The sequence below is a fragment of the Trachypithecus francoisi genome, unplaced genomic scaffold (assembly GCF_009764315.1).
Source record: "Trachypithecus francoisi isolate TF-2019V2 unplaced genomic scaffold, Tfra_2.0 Lachesis_group16, whole genome shotgun sequence".
NCBI classification, from domain to species: domain Eukaryota; kingdom Metazoa; phylum Chordata; class Mammalia; order Primates; family Cercopithecidae; genus Trachypithecus; species Trachypithecus francoisi.
The window spans coordinates 78,393,261-78,406,542 of NW_022681461.1; positions in this window are offsets into that span (position 1 = coordinate 78,393,261).

The window sequence follows — 13,282 nt, forward strand, 5'->3', positions numbered from 1 at the left end:
GGAAGAAGTTGAGGCTGAAAATACAGCATAGAAGTTGTTAAATCTATAGAAAGAGATGCATCTGCCTAAGGAGAGTGTGTGGAAACAGAAAAGAGGAGACCTGTAGCAGAGCCCTGTGAACTTGCAGCCAGTCAGGAAAGTCAAGAGAAGAGAGACTCATGCAGAGAAGAAAAGACACTCAGCAAGGTAAGAGGCGGAGGTAGGAGACAAGGTGAGATTCTCATTAGAACTAAGTTAAAAGCAGCTAGTACAGCACCTGGCACATAGAAGGTGTCCTCAACATTGACAATTTTCTACCTAACTGGCAGGAATGTGAACAACAGTGACCGTCATTGAGTTATTGAACTCTTTTTTTTTTTTCTTTTTTGAGACGGGGTCTTACTCTGTCATCCCGGCTGGAGTGCAGTGGTGCAAACAGGTCTCACTATAGCCTCTACTTTCTGGGCTCAAGAGATCCTCCTACCTCAGCCTCCCAAGTAGCTGGGACCACAGGAGCATGCCACCATGCTTAGCTAATTTTTTAATTTTTTGCAGAGATGGGAGTCTCATGATGTTCCCCAGCCTGTCTTAAACTCCTGTGCTCAAACAATCCTCCCCACCTTGGCCTCCCAAAATGCTGGGATTACAGGCGTGAGCCACCATACCCAGCCATATGGCACTCTTACAAGGCCAAATACTAAGCATTTTCCCTAAATAGCTTATGCATCCTTCATAGCCTATTACTGTTATCCCTATTTTCAAGATAAAAGGAATGAAGCACGAAGACGTTCATAAGTGTAGGTAACACCTTAGTCTATAGATGGAGAAGCCAAGCTCAGGGTGATGATGCGGAGTTCATTCCAGATAAATGGCCTTTGAGCACATGGTAAAGAAGCAAGTACAGTCCGCAGGCCCAAACCCCTGCTCCACCTACCAGTTGCTGCTGCCTCTGCAGATTTTCTCCGGCCCTGCTGGGGCGTCCAGAGCACTCAGCACCAAACTGTACAGCACATCTTGACTCCAAGTCAAAGGGCCTGAAAAAAAAAAAAAAAAAAAGCCTCCAAGATCTCTTGGCTGCCAAATTGTGATTGCAAAACTACTTCTGATGATTTAACTGTAAATGAATCTGAAACATACGGACTGAATTTCCCTTGAACTACGCATTAAAATGCTCATTTGATGAAAATAAAGGCCCTGTTGAAAAATTGTAAAGAAAAAAAGAAGGAAAAAACAAGGTGGTAAATATGTGAGAGTCAAGAGGGTATGGAAAGTGAGGAGCTGGCAGAGAGGGATCACTTTTGACATCCCCCAAGTGCAAGGCAAGTGAGAGATTTTACAAGGGGACGGTGAATTTCTTCTGCCTCTCCAAGGGGATGCAGCTTTGCTGGCCCTGACAGTCATGTCAGGGTGTCCAATGACTGCTGAGGTATGGTAGCTTAAGAAAGAGGAAACCCTATATACAAGGTGCTTATGTGTGTCTGTGTGTATCTGTGTGTGTGTGTGCAGGTAACTGGAAAAGGAGAAATATCTCTCTCTATATATATACACACACACACTGTGTGTGTACATGTGTGTATATACATATTTATATGAATCATCTTCGCTGTATATAGATATAAAGATATGTAAATATATTTAGAGGCTAGAAATACATAGATATATAGATATCTTGAGAAATAACCATTCTATGTATAAAATTAAAGTGATAAATGTAAATATTACACTTACTTTATGTACAAATAATGTCAAGCTTAGATGTTTCATATATTCAGAATATGCATATTCTAGAAATATCTATGTTAAATACATATACTAAGTATGTATCTTTAAAATATATGTAATATATCGGCCGGGCGCGGTGGCTCAAGCCTGTAATCCCAGCACTTTGGGAGGCCGAGACGGGCGGATCACGAGGTCAGGAGATCGAGACCATCCTGGCTAACACAGTGAAACCCCATCTCTACTAAAAATACAAAAACTAGCCGGGCGAGGTGGCGGGCGCCTGTAGTCCCAGCTACTCCGGAGGCTGAGGCAGGAGAATGGCGTAAACCCGGGAGGCGGAGCTTGCAGTGAGCTGAGATCCGGCCACTGCACTCCAGCCTGGGCGACAGAGCAAGACTCCGTCTCAAAAAAAAAAAAAAAAAAAAAAAAATATATATATATATATGTAATATATCTAGTTAAATATATCCATGTGTATTCCAAAACCCCAAAAGGAAGGACAATGTCCTGGAGAGCCGTGGATGCTCACAACCCTGACCTAACTCCAATCCGAATCCCTGGATGTGGGAAAAGGCCAAAAATCACTGTTGGGATTTTTTAGGAGCTGTGCTTCCAGTGGCCTCTGGGCCAGTCTGTTCAATTCAACTCAAGACGGTATGAGCAGCGGGCTCTGTCAGCAGGCCTGAGCTGGACACACGTGACGACACCAGTCACCATGCAGAACAAGGAGTTCCTGCCCTTGAAACCCACAGGTCATCAACATCTTTGCATCTGGCCTCTTCTATGACTGGGTATTTTCCAATCATCTACTGCCTGCAACTTTCTTTCCTGGAAGTCACCATTGCCAGCTGAAAACTTCCAAAGGGGTGAAGAGAAACCCCCCCTCCCCGAACCTAAATAAAAACAGAGATCGCCTTTGCCAGAGAAAGGCCACCTGCTCAGAAGCTCTGATTTCAAATTACGAAGAGCCCAGAGCCACAGTCCAGGCTTAGGAGTGATGCTGGTAAATGGTGGTGGTGGTTTCACTTTGTGTTTTTCCTCCCCAGTAAATTCCACTATCCTGTTCTATTTTCTTTTCTCCCCCAACCCCTTGGTGCTGTTAGGAAATAGTTTTGGGAAACACTTGTCCAAAACACAACAGCAGAAAATGGGTGAGCTGCCAATAAGTTTTTCAAAAGAACTATTTGGCAGCCCTGAAACAGATTACAACGCTGGTACAAACCTTGACTGACTGCAGGGTTACAGATGTCAGAATCGTGTGTCTTCAGAAATATGCACAACAACAACTGGAGTCCTCGTCATCATGCCCGGCCCTACCAACATTGCAAAATGCTGGCCGGCAGAGAGGACAGAAACCACTCGGTCACAGCCTTTTTCCTGAGTAATAGTGAGGCCCTGCAAGCTACAACTCAGTTGTCGATAGGACTGGAAATTCCTTGACCAAACTCATATAAACTGGACCTTTCCATGCATGTCTCTGTCAAAAATGACTTTCTTTTAAGAGAGACCTGTCAGCAGGAGGGAATGGGAATCTGTGCCAAGGTTGCAAAGGGATGAATACACACTGCCAGAAATCTGCCAGTTCTCCTGGCACAAAGTAAGAGTTAACCCTTGACCGGGTGCAGGAAGTGAGATAATCCACTGCCGAGGTCCAGAATTCTGATGCGGGAGGGCGACCGCATTAGTTCAAACCTCGGCTCTGAAACTTACTTGTTATGAGGACAACTGAACCTCTCCATGTCAGTTCTTATGGACAACTGAACCTCTCCATGTCTCAGTTCCCCCTCCTGTAAAATTGGCGTGAAAATAATTGTCACTATATCATAAAGACAGTCTGCAAATTAAATGCGTAAACAGGAGAAGGACTTGGTACAATCCCTGATATATAGCAGCTTCTCACTAGATAGTAGTTATTATTTGTGTTGCTTTTTTGTTGCTGTTAGTTTCAGCTCACTACAATTAAGAAGCTAAAAAAAATATGCTTTGCCTGAATTGGCACTAGCAAAAAAATGTAAGTACAAGAAGTACAAATTCAGTATAAGAAGTGTGTGCATGAATCCTTCCCCTAAGTACCACAGGGATATTTGTTCACTATGGAGACTCCACCCAAAATCACACTATGCTCATTTCAACTACTTAACTAATTCACTGATTGATTGATTCCTAATCATTTAACATTAGCATGGAGGGATAGCTACTTGAAGAAGACGCAGTTCCTGCTCTGATAGGATTCTTAGTCTACTTGAAGAGATAAACATAGACAGAATGATGACACAAGACACCGTCACTCACATTCTAAACAGGAGGACCCTCAGAAGCCAGAAGAAACACAGGTACACTGGGTGGCTACTTGTCAATTCTGGCTCTCAAAGCGCACCTTTTCTGACACTTCCTCCCGCCCTCAGCCTGGTGCGCACCTGCTTTCCTCCAGCACCCACAGCCTGCAGCTGCACTCCTCAGCCACTGTGTCTCCTCCTCTGGATTGGGTGCTCCCTGAAGGCAGGGCTGCTTCCAGTCTTGTCTACCATTGTATTCCCAGTGATAGCTACAATCCTCATTCAGAGAATGAATATATGAATGATGAGACAGAGAACGAAAAAGAGAATAAGGTAGAGTGGATTGAAGATGATAATTCTGGATGATCATCAAGAGACCTGTTAGGAGGCAGTAATGTTGGCCTTGGATAACACGATCTGCATAGTCAAAAGACCTCAAGCAGAGAAACAACTGTCTACCTTTAGGCACACCATCATCTGTCTTCACCATGAAAACACGTATCAGTGCTGAGATCTGAGCATCCCCAGGATGAGCTAGCACTCGGCCAGAGAGCTGCTGAGCTGGAGGTCAACCTGTATCATGTTAGAGTGACAAGTACTGATATAATAACAGTGCCAATTGCCCATGGAGATGGGCCATCAGGAAACTGGCATAAGCATGAGCCACACAAAGTAGCCTCTTAGCTTTGTTTTTAGAATCTACCTCAAAGTCTTTCAGCCAGTGGAAACCCAAAACAGAACAGAAAAGGAAAGGAATGTTGATGATTAGAGTTCCATGATATTGCCAGTACTATTTCCTTTACATACAGTGTTGGAAGGTAACTAGTATTATTTCTATTTTATAGCTAGGGATCTTTAGGCTCAGAGAGGGCAAGTAACTTGTCTAATGACACACAGCTACTAAAACTCAAGGATGGGACTTGAGCCCAGATTTTCTGACTTCAAAATCCATGCTCTTGCTTTTGAATCACATTCTCCCTCTTCTCTTACATATTATGACAGACTCACTCTAACTCCCATCACAAGGCATTTGTTTCTCAAAGGAAATCACAAACTGTTTATTTCACTATCATTTGGCAACTGCACACAGTTCTTCAGGGAAACTGAGGAGCCCGGGATGAAAATTCCACCCATGGATTATCTTAAATTGCTTGTGTTTCCTTGAAAAATGCCTGGCGCTACCAACAGCTCTGGTTTGGTTTCCAGCAGTGACCAGGGCCTTGTTCAACAAGGACGCTCTGATAATCAATTGGCTGTGCTCTTCCTAACATTTGACACCAACAGATGCTATGAATCAGAAGCTGCCATCTGTCCATGACACTCAGGTTTATGGGGGCCTCCAGGGCTTCAACCAGCCTGAAGAATCAGCCTTGGCTCTATGAGGGCACTGCCATGGCAAATCCAAGGCACTGGAGGAATGCTAGTCTCCCAGTGGGAAAGCCTTGGCAGGTTTTGGGATCCTGGGTGTGCTCAACTGTAGAGTGGAAAACAAAGGCTTCTAACAAAGAAGTCAGTCCCCAAAAGACACCAAATGTGTAAGAGATGGAAGAGTATTTAGGTGGGTCAATAAGAGCAAGGTAGCAGGAAAAATACCAGCTTTGACATCCCTTGAGAGACCAGGGAAATGGGGACTCTGTCCCAAGCCCACTGAGCACATCATGCCAGCCACCGCGCTGGACACTTTACACAATCATCTCCAGTGCTCACAGCAGCTCTTTGAAGTTGGAATGACTATCTCCATTTTACAGATGAGAAAACCGAGAATCAGAAAGTGAGTTGTCCCAAGTCATCGACCTCGTATACTATACTCTATGCTAGGGCAAGGACCATGGCTGGTTTTTGCTCAGCTCTGGATTCTATACCTAGCATCAGGCATCAGGACCAGCTACATAATTTGTCGGCCTCAATGCAAAATGAAAACACAGAGTTTCAGGGTTGTTTTCTTGTTTTGTTTTGCTTTTTTGAGAAAGGGTCTTGTTTGACACCCAGGCTGGAGTGCAGTGGCATGATCATAGCTCACTGCAGCCTTGAACTCTTAGTCTCAAGTAGATCCTTCCATCTCAGCCTCCCAAGTAGCTGGGTCTACAGGCATAAGCCACACCATGCATTGCTATTTTTTATTTCTAATAGAGATGGGGTCTCACTATGTTACTCAGGCTTGTCTTGAACTCCTGGGATCAAGCAATCCTCCAGCTTTGGCCTTCCAAAATGCTAGAATTACAGGCGTGAGCCACCATGCCCGGTGGAAATGCAGGGTTTCTTGTCTAACAATTATTAAGAATTTCAAGATGGTAACAGTAGATCATTAAATCAAGCCTGGGACCTTCTGAGAGATAGATGTACTCCCATGTTTATCGCAGCACTGTTCACAACAGTCAAGATATAAAATTCATGCAAGTGTCCATCAACAGATGAATGGATAAAATAAATGTGGTACATACACACAATGGAATATTATTCATCCTTAAAGAGGAAATGATATCTTGTCACTTGCAGCAACATGGATGGAACTGCAGGTCATCATGTTAAGTGAAATAAGCCAGACACAGAAAAACAAATATTGCATGTTCTCACGCATATGTTCGAGACAAAAAAGTGGATTTTGTGGAGGTGGAGAGTAGAATGGTGGTTACTAGAGGCTGGGAAGGGTGATGTGTGTTGGGAGGGGGAAGACGAGAAATTGTTTAAGAGTATAAAAATACAAATAGAATGATGGTTTCCTGCTTTATTCACAATGTAAATGACGAGTTAATGGGTGCAGCACACCAACGTGGCACATGTATACATTTGTAACAAACCTGCACGTTGTGCACATGTACCCTAGAACTTAAAGTAAAATAATAAAAGAAAAAAACAGAAAAAAAAATACAATTAGAGGCCGGGCACAGTGGCTCACACTGTAATCCCAGCACTTTTGGAGGCCAAGGCGGGTGGATCACCTGAAGTCAGAAGTTCGAGACCAGCCTGGTCAACATGGTGAAACCCCATCTCTAATGAAAATACAAAAATTAGCTGGGCACAGTGGTGGGCACCTGTAATCCCAGCTACTCAGGAGGCTGAGGCAGAAGAATTGCTTGAACCCAGGAAGTAGAGGTTGCAGTGAGCCGAGATTGCGCCATTGCACTCCAGCCTGGGTGACAGAGCGAGACTCTGTCTCTGAAAAAAAAAAGAAAAAAGAAAAAAAACAATTAGATAGTCTGGGAGTGGTGGCTCATGTCTGTAATTCTAGCACTTTGGGAGACTGAGGCAGCCAGATCATTTGAGGTCAGGAGTTTGAGACCAGCCTGGCCAATATGGTGAAACCCTGTCTCCACTAAAAATACAAATATTAGCTGGGCATGGTGGTGCACACCTATAATCCCAACTACTTAGGAGGCCGAGATGGGAGAATCGCTTGAACCCAGGAGATGGGGGTTGCAGTGAGCCGAGAGTGTGCCATTGCACTCCAGCCTGGGTGACAGGGTGAGACTCCACCTCAAAAAAAAAAAAAAAAAATTAGGTAGAATGAATAACTTCTAATATTCGACAGTGCATTAGGGAAAGTATAGTTAACAATAATTTGGGATAGTGGTATATTCCAAAATAGCTAGAAGAGAAGAATTGTAATGTTCTCAACACAACGAAAAGTTAAACGTTTGAAATCATGAATGCCCTAATTACCTTAAGTTGATTGTTACACATTGTATGCATGTATCAAAATATCACATGTATCCCCAAAATATGTACAACTATGATATATCAATTTTAAAAATGCAAAACAAAGCACATGCAGGAACCCTCCACGTGTGGAATCCTGTGTGACTGCAGAAGTCGTGTTCCCATGATACCAACTCTGCCCAGCATCATTTTTAGCACATAATAGCTTTACAAATAAGAAGCCAACAGAATAAATGAATGATGAACAATACAACTGAAAACAAGGTCTGTCTGTTAAATCTCAAAGCCTGTCTAGGTCCTTGCATCATTCTTTGCTGCCTTCTCCTTAAGTATAACCTCCTTGGTCCCAGTTTTTTTTTTTTTTTTTTTTTTTTTAAACTGTTGAGAGGTCAGAGCAAAAGAAATGTCAAAACAATGTATGAGAAAGCATTTTTAAATGACGACATTCTGTAAAACATTCCTGGGTTTTTTTGTTTTGTTGTTTTGTTTTGTTTTGTTTCAGATATAGGTCTTACTGTGGCTACGTTGCCCAGGCTGGAGTACAGTGGCACAGTCATAGCTCATGGCCTCAAATTCCTGGCCACAAATGCTTCTCCTGCCTCAGCCTCCCAAGCAGCTGGGACTTCAGGCACACCCCATCATGCCTGGCTAAAATATTATTTTTAAAATGTCTCATTTCCTAGTTTTTCATGTTACCTTAGGTCATGACCCTGGTCAGAAGAAGAGGTGGCATAGGGTGAGTGCATATCACCCTGAAATCTAGTAGAGTCCACTTTAGCTCCCTGACACACAGTACCAACCAGATCCAGAGAGGGGCCTGCTAGCTGTGCACTGCCTTCTCCATCAGTAGCATTGATGATACCTTCTAACCTCCTGCAACTCATCCTGGCATTGTTGCTAGCATGGTGCTTCCTTCTGTGCTAATGTTTTAAAAGCCTTTTTGTCTCTAGGTAGATGCAACACTCACCACTGGAGTGCAGTGGCATGACCATTGCTCACTGCAGCCTTGAACTCCTAGGCTCAAGCAGATCCTCCCATATTAACCTCTCAAGTCGCTAGGACTACAGGCATGAGCCACCATGCTCGGCTATTTTTTATTTCTTGTGGAAATGACTGAGTGCTCTCAGGATCCCAGAGTCTAATTACTGTTCTAGGAGCCAAAAGCACTGGCAATGCTGTTGAATGAATCTGCCTGCAATCTGAGGGAGTATGGAGTAAGGGGCAGAAAGAAAAGGTTGACAAGGGATGTCAGTTGATAGCTAAGATTCCTCAGTTACAAGTAATGTGAGCTGACCTTCTTGTTTAGGCACAGAACAATGGAGGACTGGAGTGGGGGCAGCTTACAGGAAGGATTCAGAGTTGCTCACACAACCCAAGGAAGACCAAAACAACAGGCCTTGGGAGAATGCAGGAGCCAGAGAAACTCATAGAAGCTCTGGAAACTTCTCTCTACACAGCATTTCTAGACGTTTGGTTTAGCCCATTCATGAGTCATGAAATGAATTTAGTGAGTTACCCTCAGTGTTTTCTTTATTATTATTATTATTATTTGAGATGGAGTCTCGCTTTGTCACCCAGGCTGGAGTGCAGTGGCCAGATCTCAGCTCACTGCAAGCTCCGCCTCCCGGGTTCATGCCATTCTCCTGCCTCAGTCTCCTGAGTAGCTGGGACTACAGGCACCCGCCACCATGCCCGGCTAGTTTTTTGTATTTTTTTTTTTTTTTTTTAGTAGAGACGGGGTTTCACCGTGTTAGCCAGGATGGTCTCGATCTCCTAACCTTGTGATCCGCCCGTCTCGGCCTCCCAAAGTGCTGGGATTACAGGCTTGAGCCACCGCGCCCGGCCTCTTTATTATTAAATACAGAGATGAGAAAGAAAGGGAAAGGGGAGATGGGAAAGAGAGGGAAAGGGGAGATGGGAAAAGAAGGAAAGGGAGGAAAGAGAAAAAGGAGAGGAAAAGAGGAGAGGAGAGAATAAAACAAGAAAGAAAAGGGGATGGAAGGGAAGTGAAAGAGAAAGAAAAAGGCCAGGCACGGTGGCTCATTCCTGTAATTCCAGCACTTTGAGAGGCCGAGGTGGGCAGATCACTAGGTCAGGAGTTCGAGATCAGCCTGGCCAACATAGTGAAACCCAGTCTCTACTAAAAATACAAAAATTAGCCGGGGATGGTGGCGCGCATCTGAGGCAGGAGAATCGCTTGAACCCGGGAGGTGGAGGTTGAGGTGAGCTGAGATCGTGCCACTGCACTCCAGCCTGGGTGACAGAGGGAGACTCTATCTCAAAAAACGAACAAACAACAAACAAACAAACAAAAAAAGACTGGGCACGGTGGTTCACGCCTGTAATCCCAGCACTTTGGGAGGTCAAGGCAGGCAGATCACAAGGTCAGGAGATCAAGACCATCCTGGCTAACACGGTGAAACCCCGTCTCTACTAAAAAAATACAAAAAATTAGCCAGGCGTGGTGGCAGGTGCCTGTAGTCCCAGCTACTTGGGAGGCTGAGGCAGGAGAATGGCATGAACCTGGGAAGTGAAGCTTGCAGTGAGCCGAGATCGTGCCACTGCACTCCAGCCTGGGTGACAGAGCAAAGACTCCATCTCAAAAAAAAAAAAAAAAAACCAACAAAAAACAAACAAACAAAAAAAACAGACAGGAGAAGAGTTTAACATCAATCTCCAAAAATGTGTGGGATGAAACTACAAATTTTCTAGGAATCAGTACTATGCCTAGCAGGTAAGAATATCTATCAGCATATGTAAACAAAAACATTCTGCTTTCTTGAGAAGAAATTTACCAATTAATCAATGCCTTAAACAAACAAACAAAAAACCTATCCAGGGCAACGTGAAGAAACCCTGTCTCTACAAAAAATCAGAACTTAGCCAGGCGCGGTGGTACGCGCCTGTAGTACCAGCTACTAGGGAGGCTGAGATGGGAGGATTGCTTGAGCCTGAAAGTTTGAGGCTCCAAAGTGAGCTATGATTGCCACTGCACTCCAGCCTGGGAGACAGAGTGAGACTCTGTCTCAAAACACAACAAAACAACAACAACAAAAAAGGTCTGGAGTAGAAAGAATGCTGGATTTGAAATTGAAATTGGAAAATCAGACTCAGCCTCCAGGCCCTACCACTCACAAGTTGGATGTCCTTAGGTAATCACATACTCTCATTACACCTCAATATCTACATAAATGAAATGGAAATAGCACCACATTACTCTAAAGAGTTCTGGTTAAAACTAGACAAGATAATGATGCAAAACATCTAGCATGGAGACTGGCACCTCATGGGCACACAATATATGCTAATTCCATATGAATATCACCTCTTACTCTGTAGTGGAAATATAGCTCTTGAATCAGAAAAAAAAAACACCTAAAATACAATCCTGAACTAAATAGACACCCGTGATGTGACATTTCTTTTGCACAAAGTTGTGGTCTGCTTTGCAGACAACAGTGAAATATCCATTGGCCTATGGACACCCTATTAGACAACAATTCCAGCCCTGGTCATACACATACATTTGCTCATGCCCCCACACCTGCCTCTAATCTGGCGTCTCTCAAGTGAATAATATCTGCCTTGGCCTGACCTCTTTGTTGCTATGCATACAATCACAGAAAACCCTGTTAATATCAAAGCATCCTAGATCTTTCCCGGCACCATGTATCAAATGGAAGGGTTTCTTCCAAAGTCAAAGTTCACCTCATATCTGATGAGTCAACAGGATCCAAATTTTCCTTGGACTTATATTGTACTGTTCGAGATGCTTGTGTGCATTTATGTAACTTTGCTAGAAACAGTTCACCAATTTCCTCAGACTTTAATTTTTAATTAATTGTTTTTATATTTCAAATTTTTGAATTTTATTTCTAACTTTTATGGGTTCATAGTACGTGTATATATTTATGGGGTACATGAGATGTTTTGAAACAGGCATGCGATGTGTAATAAGCACATCATGAAGAATGGGGTATTCATCTCCTCAAGCATTTTCCTTTGTGTTACAAACAATTCAATTACATTGTTATTTTAAAATATATAATTAAGTTATTATTGACTATAGTCACCCTGTTGTGCTATCAAATAGTGGGTCTTATTCATTCTTTTGAACCTTTTTTTTTTTTTTGCACCCATTAACCATCCCCCAATCCCTACTACCCTTCCCAGCTTCTGGTAACCAACCTTTTACTCTCTATGTTCATGAGTTCAGAGTTTTGATTTTTAGATCCCAAAGTAAGGAGAACATGCGATGTTTGTCTTTCTGTGTCTGGTTTATTTCACTTAACATAAGTCCTTCCATTTCCATCCATGTTGTTGTAAATGACAGAATCTCATTCTTTTTTATGGCTGAATAGTTCTCCATTGTGTGTAAGTACCACATTTTCTTTGTCCATTCATCTACTGATGGACACTTACATTGCTCCAAATTTTGGCTATTTGTGAACAGTGCTGCAACAAACACGAGAGTGCAGATATCTCTTAAATTGCCTGATTTCCTTTCTTTTAGATATATACCCAGTAATGGGACCGCTGGATCATATGGTAACTCAATTTTTAGTTTTTTTGAGGAACCTCCAAACTGTTCCCCATAGTTGTGTTAATTTACATTCCCACCAACAGGGCATAAGGGTTCCCTTTTCTCCACATCCTTGCCAGCATTTGTTATTACCTGCCTTTCTTTAGACTTTTTGTATGTCAAACAAATCGCTGGGGCTCCCCACAATCCCCCTCCACTGGCAGAGACGAGCAGGAATCCTCTTTGAAAGGTGTCTGAAATGTCTTTGGTTTGCTTTGCATGTTAAGAGTGTTAATGGTCATCCGAAGGTAGACTTTCTTGTGGGAATGTCAGTAATCAAGGATACCATCTAATTAATTTGACAAAATTTTCAAACCATAATAGATGCTTGACAGTATTGTCGATTTGGTTTGCTCTGACTTGGTATGAGGATCTCAAGTTGTATATCATGGTGCTGACAGAATCTGGTTTTAAGCCTCTCAACAATAAGGCTCTCTTAACCAGATGTCCATAACTGCTACCCAAAAGAGCGAATGCTCCGAGAAATGTGGCCAAATCTAACTGCCTTGTCATCACTACCATTCATATCCCCACTCTACCCTAAACAAGCTTGCAAATCTGCCATGGCCAGCCAAATGTGGTAGCTCACACCTATAATCTTAGCATTTTGGGAGGCCAAGCTAGGAAGATTGCTTAAGTCCAGGAGTTTAAGACCAGCCTGGGCAACACTGTGAAACCCATCTCTTAAATTTTTTTAAAAAAATTAACTGGGGCCGGGCGCGGTGGCTCAAGCCTGTAATCCCAGCACTTTGGGAGGCCGAGATGGGCGGATCACGAGGTCAGGAGATCGAGACCATCCTGGCTAACACGGTGAAACCCCGTCTCTACTAAAAATACAAAAAACTAGCCGGGCGACGTGGCGGGCGCCTGTAGTCCCAGCTACTCCGGAGGCTGAGACAGGAGAATGGCATAAACCCGGGAGGCGGAGCTTGCAGTGAGCTGAGATCCGGCCACTGCACTCCAGCCTGGGTGGCAGAGCAAGACTCCGTCTCAAAAAAAAAAATTAACTGGGCATGGCGGCATATGCCTCTGGTCCCAGCTACTTGGGAGGCTGAGGCAGGAGGTT